The sequence below is a fragment of the Megalopta genalis genome, chromosome 4, assembly GCF_051020955.1.
Source record: "Megalopta genalis isolate 19385.01 chromosome 4, iyMegGena1_principal, whole genome shotgun sequence".
Classification (NCBI taxonomy): domain Eukaryota; kingdom Metazoa; phylum Arthropoda; class Insecta; order Hymenoptera; family Halictidae; genus Megalopta; species Megalopta genalis.
The window spans coordinates 10,491,734-10,501,306 of record NC_135016.1 but is presented as its reverse complement, the minus strand read 5'-3'; positions in this window follow the sequence as shown (position 1 = coordinate 10,501,306).

Here is a 9,573-nt window from a genome sequence, read left to right as displayed (position 1 = left end):
TTAATTACGTGTTCTTGTGGGACTAACTAGCGGTTATAAGTTCGGACCCGTTTAGTATCTTCGTACATATCGATGTACAGAATGAAAACTAACAGGTATTATATTCTGTTAGCAGTAGCGCAAAAGTTTAGATTTATAACTCTGTACATACAGAATATTGTTCATAATTCATTACAAAATTAATTACCTCATCCTGAAGAAACTACAGTCATGCTTCACCTTAGTAAGCCATTGTCTCACGGTAGTAAGCATTTTTATCCCCACCATTTTAATGCACATCCAGGTCCGCGCAGTTGCTTTAGAAAGAGAACGGGAGATGATCGAGAGAGACAATGAAACCAGCTGGTTCTATGCGTGAGTGTCCACACAGACGAGAAATCTAGGCCGTCTTGTTTTACCGTGCTTCGTACCCCTGAAACACGTGGCGTGATATTCGACTTTTCGCCTCGTAAGATTGTAAACAACTCAGTCCATCATTTCAACAATTATTAAAATTTTCGAAAACCGATAAATTACACAATTTTGTTAATTCAGCTATCCCAGTACTTGTCAATTGCAACAGACAGCAATCAATGCTCTACTCTATAAGAAGGAATTTCGAAAGCAACGAATAATTTTGCAATTTTATACGATTTTTATTTCTAAAAATTTGAAAAACAAAGCTGAAACTTGCATTCATATTTTTTTAGAAAGACTATATATTTAATTTAGTAATTACTTGTAAAAGGTTCTCAAATTCAGAGGTTTAGAGAATTAGTGTTAAGAATTATTGAAGATTGGAACAATTTACCAACAAAAAGAAGTAAAAAACTATATGAAACAATTCCAAAACGTCTAGTAGAAATTTTGATCCGCAGTTTACAGCGAAACTAGGCTGTGCTTGTGGGCCTGGGTTACACAGAAAATTGTAATTTATTCGGGCTTCGGCATTCTCACTTCTTGAGCGAGTCAGGATGAACATTCTCGCTTTCCCCAATTTGAGGCCCTGAAAAGGGGCTTCAGACCCCTTACTATTAAACGGAGGAGTCTGAGGAACATATGAGATTATTGTTACTTCTGTAGTTAGATCGGAAGTGACCGAAAGCCAGGGGAAATCTCACCATAATCTTAATCCTGTACAGACCGTTACTGTACACTTCGTGACCCGAGATTAGGGGTTGTAAACTGCCTGTCGCTAGGTCAGAACGTCCAGGAACCCAAAGTCAAAAGTCGCATTTTCCATGTCTCGGACAAAAGGAGTTTCCGCAGGTATAGTCAACCCTTTTATTGCTGGTCTAAATGCTTTCTTCCCCAGAACCGTTATCTCATAGCATAAAAATTGAAAAACTGCATATTTTGATCACTGTAATTATTTTGATCACTGTATGCCAATCGAACTAGTCTTCAATGTCCTTCGTATAAATATATTCCCATAAAAGTACAATCGAACTATTCTATCTATTTATTCGAACACAAATTATTCCATCTATTTATTCGAACAAACTATTCCGTCTATTTATTAGAGCATTGTACAATTATTCGAGTCATGAAGGGGATATGTGTTAACTGTTTTTGTCTTTATATAGTTTTATGGGAATATATTTATACGTAGACATTGAAGACCAGTTTAATTGGCATACAGTGATCGAAATAATTTTCATCATGGAATAAACATGCAGATTTTCTGTTTGAGAACAGATTTTCAGCATTAAAAGGATTATATTATACCTGCGGAAACTTTTTGCGCGTGTCCTGCTACAATACTATCTGGCCTTTAAGATCTCGAGGCCGCTAGGTCAAGCGGTTTACAACCCCAGTCTCGGCTGGGTGTGAAAGTATGGTGTCATTACTGTACACGTGGCTGATCGTTAGCAAGTATAAAGGATTTAAATGTGTTGAGACCAATTGAGACTGACTCGAGGCGAACTCTAACGGATTCCTATGCAAATTTCAGGTTCTAAGCCGCGAAGCGCACTCTGACGGATCACTGTGCGAACTTCAGGCTCTATAAACAATCTCCATAATTTTTCATATGAAACACGAATACCACGAAATTTCGCATTGATAAATTCTATAAGAACGATTATTCCTTTCCTTTTAAAGAGCTCATAAATATTAAACGACCAGACACGAGTATATTAAAAAAATATTTTAGCTGCATTCGCAACACAAAGTATTAAAATTTGTTAGTTAAACTTACAGAAACTTTATCGCAAATGTTCAGAATTATTTATGTTCTGAATTCATTAGCACAAATACGTCAATGATTATGCCACGTTGAGTGTAACAAATATATGACAACATTCTGTAATTTTTCCAAAGAAAACAACAACGTTTAAGAAAAATATGGGATATAGCTTTTGTTGCGCAAATCTCAAGGAACATTCACATATTTCACTTCTCCCATTTCTTTACGAAACGACTGCGTCAGAATTTTCTCAATGCAGTATACTGTAGAACTACCCTATCCACGGTGCAATAACTTCACTGCTTCAGATAAAGAAACAACCAAATATTTGATCTTTTACGTAACATCACCGTAAGCAATAAATTCAGAGATATTCCTTAATGCTTGCATAACGAAGCACATACGTCAAATTGACTTGAAAATATCGTTTTCTCTAGAAACAAAATTGTGCAAGATTGCTATGAATCGAACACCCTCAAAGTGGCGCAGTCCTTGATTAATTATAAGAAAAAAAAGGCACAGGATATACATATAATTACATTCTCAATTATTTCATATAATGTACTGTATGTATTAAACAGGCTGTACTTCAACCCTAAACATACTAAGCCAGTCGAAACGAACGATTTCACATTTTTGGTATCGAAGTAGCTGAAATTATAAAGACTCTACCGTCGAAAATAATTGAATTTTGTTAATTCAAGGTATACACTATTGCATAATAAAAATTTAAAGAACATATTTCCAATGAATAGTACAAAAAGACCATTTCAATGTATGAAATAGCAGGAAATCAAGGCAAGAGAGTCAGCGTAACAAGTCGTTCGTTTTTCTCGAATTAGCTCACGCCTAGAAATTAGAGAAGGTGACAGCCTTGGAGCGGTCCTTGGAGGTATCGGTCAACCTTCCAACGCGAGCTAGCGTCGTGTTTAACACGCGATGATGGTCGAGTGCATTATTCTATTTGTAGCAATAGAACGAGAACGTGCACCTTCTTGGCACCGAGCGTTTCGGTGACCAGCACCCTCTGATTCGTTCGCTTCTAGACGATTCGACCGTCGCTCTCTTCTCAATTGAGTTACGTCAGCTACGATCTGCGGATCGCCAGAGTTCATTCCGCGTTACCCCTGGATCGCTTGTGACCTCTATCATCTTGTTTTATCAGACGACGACAGTCCGGAGCACACGTTTATCACGTGCAAGGAAATTCGCCAGGTCCTCCCTTATCGGAGAGATGGATCTCGAGGCTCGATCTTCTGACGCGTAGGCGTAGAAACGAGAAATCTTCCGTTCCCAGGAATGAAAAATGTCTTTCAGACGATAGCAATTGCTCCAGTAACGTTGACAGGCTGCCGCAAATCACGCGCATGGAAAGTCATGTTCACGTGAACGGTGAAAGCGCGTGCATCGAATAGGCGATATAATTAACGCTGAACGGCACTTTTCGGCTCGTCAACACTTGTTGCCTAACGTTGCAAACCTAATTAGTTTTCTGGGTATCAAAAATTATGTCAACGATTAATCCGACAGCTGACGAACCCAGCTGTGTTTTTAGCGTCTTTGGATTAGTAAACATGGTTCGATCGTTTCATCTGGAGCTGTTACTTCTGTCCACAAAAACTTATGCTAATCTTTGGAAACTGCACTATAATGTTATTAAGCTTATTATGTACATAGACGGATATATTATAACTAATATAAAAATACGAAGAGGCAAGAAAATAATTATTTGCAGAATGCAATAAATTTGACTGCAGTAAAATGGGAATTTGAAAGCTGTTGGACCGAGTCATACAGGCTTGAAACGTCATAGAAGGGTCAAAGAAGAGTGAAAGAGGGGTTACTAATCTTCTAGACACAGCAAAGTGATGAATTTTGCTCGACATTTCATTCGATGTTTAGACTTGGTACATTACATGTAATTATTAATTATTGTAGAGATAACAATCGAACAAACTTCTTTGCTTGGATCGATGTGTACTGCATCTTTTGCAACGCCTCATTATTTTGATGGAAATATATTCTTCAGTCTCACCACTTTACACACGGTAGCTTATTAATAGGCTTTACAACGATTTTCTTTTAAATAACAATTTTAGAAGAATTTATCCCATAATATTACCCCAAATAATTGACTGAGTTACGAATGAAATTGCCTGTCGTTTTACGGGCAGTTATCGAGAAATCTCCATACATGGATCCTTGATCTTAACCCTTTGCACTCGAGTGGTGACTCTGAGGCACCACTGAAATTTGTTATATCACGTTTCAAGGTAATTTTGACATTAACAAAGTTTAAATTCAAGAGATCGTTGAGAGTGCAACTGTTGTGCGAGTTCGAAGAGTCAATTTCACGCGCGTAAAATGCATTTTGTCATATAAAATAGAAATACTATAATTTAGAAAAACGATTTTATATTTAAAGTTAAAATAGCTTCGAGTGCAAAGGGTTAAAACGACCATTATAGAAAACTGCCGGTGTTAAACTTATTATCTCACAGACAAAGTGTTAAACTTATTATCTTCTTAACGCATGATGTAAATATGTAAACGGGTAACACTGATTGCACACGCTGCCTGAATGAAAAGTTTAACGTAAACAGTCGGTGATGCACGTGGTAAGGAACGTGCTAAGGAGCCTCATCGAATATACCTGTGCTAGGAAAATCGAATGGATCAGGGGCAAGTTCAATTAAATTCGTCACCTTTGAGGCAGGAATAACAGTATCAATTGTGCAACATAAATAATTCGGACTCCGGCGAATCTGGGCCAGCCAATATCAGAATTTCGTAAATCGGAGAAAAAAAAGTCGGCGGGTGAACAGAGCGGTTTATTAATAAAACGACTATACTTATCGCAGTTTTATCTGGCGCACGTACGTATATATAGCAGTTATCATTTTTAGAATTGGTAGCGCGCGAGATTCTGGTGAGCCGTGGGTCCTGGGCCAACAACAATTATCGTCAGCTTTCCTTACGTTCGTTGAAAAGCTCTCTAACGCTGTTTTCCCGGTGACGAATTTACTAGCGCGACTCATCGTTTCTAAGAGGAAGAATGGGCTATACCGATTTCATTCGCTCCGGTTCACATTTCTTGTACCGCTTCTGAACCGATCAATCGTTACCTTGAGATCAACTTTATATCTGCTCGAGTTTCTTCGTTTCTCTTTAGTAAATAAAAAGTTCGTTATCAATCTTTTTGCTGCAACATGTTCTCATGTAATGAGAACACAATTATTCGAGTAAACATATTCCGCAGAGAAGTTGTTATTCTTTTTCATTCTTCTGTAACATCTCCAGTTTTTACGCATCAGCGATAAACTCGGACAAAAATAGTTCAAAGAACGATCAAGATTATTTAACATCGGATTTACGGAGCACTAAAAGCAGCTGTTTCATATTGTCTTCTAAATATAATTGAATAAATTGAATAATAAATAAATCATAAATTGTTTTATAAATAATATTGAATAAAAATAACTCGTCGGATCGTATGTTGTTTCGCTTCATCAATTGATCAAAAATGATTAAAAAATTGATAAAAAAAGTACTGAAATTGATCAAACTGTTACTGAAAAAAGTACTGAAATTAAAATTGATTAAAAAAGTACTCGAGAGGTCCCAGATAAAAAATTAATTACTTCAGAAGTTACGAAATTTGTCCGAAAAAATCCTCTGTCGACAAATTCCGCACGCGAAGATGCGCTGCCGCGATGCATCATCCGGAATTGCGCAACAGCCGGTTGCATAATTACGGGACAATTTTGTTATTGCAAATGTAGCATTGTTCGATGAGCTGAGGAGGCTGTTCTTTATTAATCGGGAAGCTAGTCCTGCGCGACAGCGTGCGTCGCGACTGACACTGTCCACGGGCATGCCGTCTATCAACCTATGATGCAATTTGACAGGTCAAGACGCTAATGATCTGTCATGAAATGGCCTGGGCTTAATGACAGCCGAGTGCACGCGCGGCACCGCTTAAATGCCATTGGGGAAATAGGAGAAACGAGCGTGGACTTTGATCGGCTAGCAGGCCAAGGAACAACAGACGGCGAAGTTCAGCAGCGAGATAATAATCAGAGCAAATATCGTTCCAACAGTCGCATAATTGTGGCGAAATAGACAAAGCGGCGATCTTCCCGGGTCTCTGTAAACAATCATCATCTGTTGACGATCTGTTTTCTACAGGCCCGCATCAACGGCCTTATCTAATTCTCGTTGCACCTCTGTTTTCTATGACGCCTTCTATGATCTAAGATCGTAAAATCAACAGCTCGCCGTGCTTCGACGATTCTTACTCGAGCTGGAGATTTCTTTTTAGTAACAAACTGTGTTAGGAACGAACGTGATTTAGTTAACATTAAACGTACCACCGCCGGTCAAATGGCACAGGTCTCACATTTTTAATTCCATAATTATTGAAATCGCAAGTGTAAGAATGAAAGAAAATTCTCAAGCCGCTCTTAGTCATAGCTCAGTCATTAAAACGTCGATTAACAGGTTTCCGGTAAACAAACTGTTGGCTATGCATATTCGTTCGCTTCGCGAGCGGAATTATTATGGTAAAACTACTGTACAAGTGACCTCTGCGTCGACTTTTAATCTATATCGCCTTCTTATCCATTGCTAATTCCTATTATTTTCCAAGTTGATCGTCGATCAAGCTAGTCACGAGAACTTGAAAAGTTAACCCCCGTCTGATAAATTAGGATCGTGACTAGACTGTGGTTCTTCACGCGAAATAAAAATGTATTTCTTCTTTCATTAGTTTTAATCGATTGAAGATAATGTAACGATAACTCCTATATTCTTCCAACATTTTCACTATTCATAGTATATATCTATACGTAGTATGTATATAAAATCCGCTGTCTAGTCGTGTGCACGTCAGGAGTGACCCCGACATTATACTTCTATTTGAGGGTACATGGAATTCTAAATATTGGCAGCAATTATATTACGTCGCGTGACTACCGCCTTTTGTAATTTTCCTACTTTTGTTATTCGCAGTGCAAACGTCTAGTGCAATACATGTTCAGGTAAGTTTCCGTGACATACGGTGTTCAAGAAATCTCATTCAGAAAAAGATTCGAAAACGATTCGACACTATTTTATTTCGTAGTCTCAAAGTATTAATAATTATTTTATTTAATAATAACTATTTTATATATACATTAGCTAAGGACCAAATGTAACATTTATCTAGGATTAGATCGCGGAAGTTGCGCTTTTTATTTAGGCCACTAATTTTTTCATTTACGATTATTCATATCGTAAAGATACATTTATGAGATATTTATTCAATTTATATGGTTTTGTTTTTACAATTCATTTATATGGTTTTATTTACGGCAAATGTTACAATAACATTTGTTAAAAATCAGAATAAATGTCTTATTGTTACTTTTATAAACTAATATAAAACAGTAACTCAAATATTCGAGTGGTTTTCGTGAAAATCATTATGTCCTAATATTGAGCTATATTCTTTAATATCGGCATCAACAAAATGAATTCCAGAAACAGGTTCGTCACTATTTTATTTTGTATTCAAACCATAATTTTCCAGGTTTTATTACACACACTATCTAAGAATAAAATGGAGCGTTTACTTAAGATTAGATTGGCACGCTTTCTCGCGCCTTTTATTTGGAATCGGCCACGATCCTCGTACTCAAGTAATTCTTATGAAAATCATTATATCACAAATAACATATCGGCATCAACAAAATGAATTCCAGAAACAGGTTCGACACTATTTTATTTTGTATTCAAACCATAATTTTCCAGGTTTTATTACACACACTATCTAAGAATAAAATGGAGCGTTTACTTAAGATTAGATTGGCACGCTTTCTCGCGCCTTTTATTTGGAATCGGCCACGATCCTCGTACTCAAGTAATTCTTATGAAAATCATTATATCACAAATAACCATGACGTAGAACAGTATGATTTCCCGAGCTTTCCAAATGCGAATCGAATTAATCGAACCTTCCTAACAGCAACATCCGCTCCGTTTTGCTCCGAAACGCGTCTCCGGCCGCAGTTTCGTTACTTCCGGATCACCCTGTACAATGTCGCGGCACACTACCGTACATAGGAACGTTCTGGAGTTCCGCGGGCTCAATGAAGGACTCGACGGTGCCGGTCCTGGTCGCGAAACAATCGATATTTCGCGCGACTACCGTCGAACGTCGATTTTCAATCGACGCATCGGAATCGTTCGAGGCGTCGAATACACGCGCTAATACAGCGAGGTTCTAAATTCGGAGGGTCGCGTGGTCTATTCAGAGCCAGCCAAAACGTAGCTGCGGATCTCAGGATTTTTCTCGCGGGCTCGCGGCAGTCCCCCCCTCCCTCTCCCCCCATAAAAAAGAGAAACAGAAACCGTGACGATCGGGTTGGCCCGGTCGTTGGTAGGAAAGTCAACAACGGTTTGTCGGCAAAAGTGAGAGATCGTTCGACGTGTTTTCAACGCGATTGCCGGGAAAGGATGGAGGGGCTGCGCGTGGCACGATTGGCTGGCTTGAACAGAGGGCGCCTACCCAGAGTCGGGTCGATGTTGCTAAAAGCTGCTGCGGATGAGGGACCATCAGTCGCTGGAACCTCCTCGAAGCACGAGCAGAGACAACTTTTCACGTTACGCACGAGTATCCGACGATTTCCAGGCTGAGTAGCGCGTGTTCACCTGTGCAAGGTACGTCCCAGCTGGCTGGCATCGATCGCGTTGCCGAAAGAAAACAAGCGAGAAAGATAGCAGAAGAGGGAGAGGCCGAGAGAGAGAGAGAGAGAGCGTCGCACGAACGCAGAAGCGTCTGGCCCAGGTCTCGTCGATCCTCGAAACCGGTTCACCGCTTGAGCTGACCTACCGAAACAGCGAAAGAGGCACCGAGCTTCCCGTTCGGCGCCCAACTGGCCAGGTAAACAACGAGCGATCGAAGGCGCGACAGGGAAGATCCGAGTAGAAGCAGCCAAGGTGGCAGAGACGAGAAGGGAGCGCCGGGCTCGTAAGACGTGTGTCGGTGAAGCAGCACCGTGACTATGTAAACTACCAGCAAAAGCAGCTGTGGGCAGCGCGTGCGCAGGTCCGAAGCGACCCGTATCAAGAAACGCTGGCAACTAGTATAGGATCGAGGTCCGATTAGAGGCTCAGTTGGCTGCGAACGATCGTCGAGGTCGAGTAGTCGCAGGTGTTGCGCACTGAGCGGACAGACACGGTATAGAGCTAGCAGGGTGGAAACGGGCGAGGAGTCGAGGAGGATAGGCGAAAGGCCGATAGAACTGAGAACAAAAGACAAAGAAGCCCGCAAACTGGCTCCGGAAGTGAGGATCAAGCAAATTGGAATGAGGGAGGACCTGTTGTCGATAATACGGCACACGAGCAGCGACCATTTCTCGGAAGAA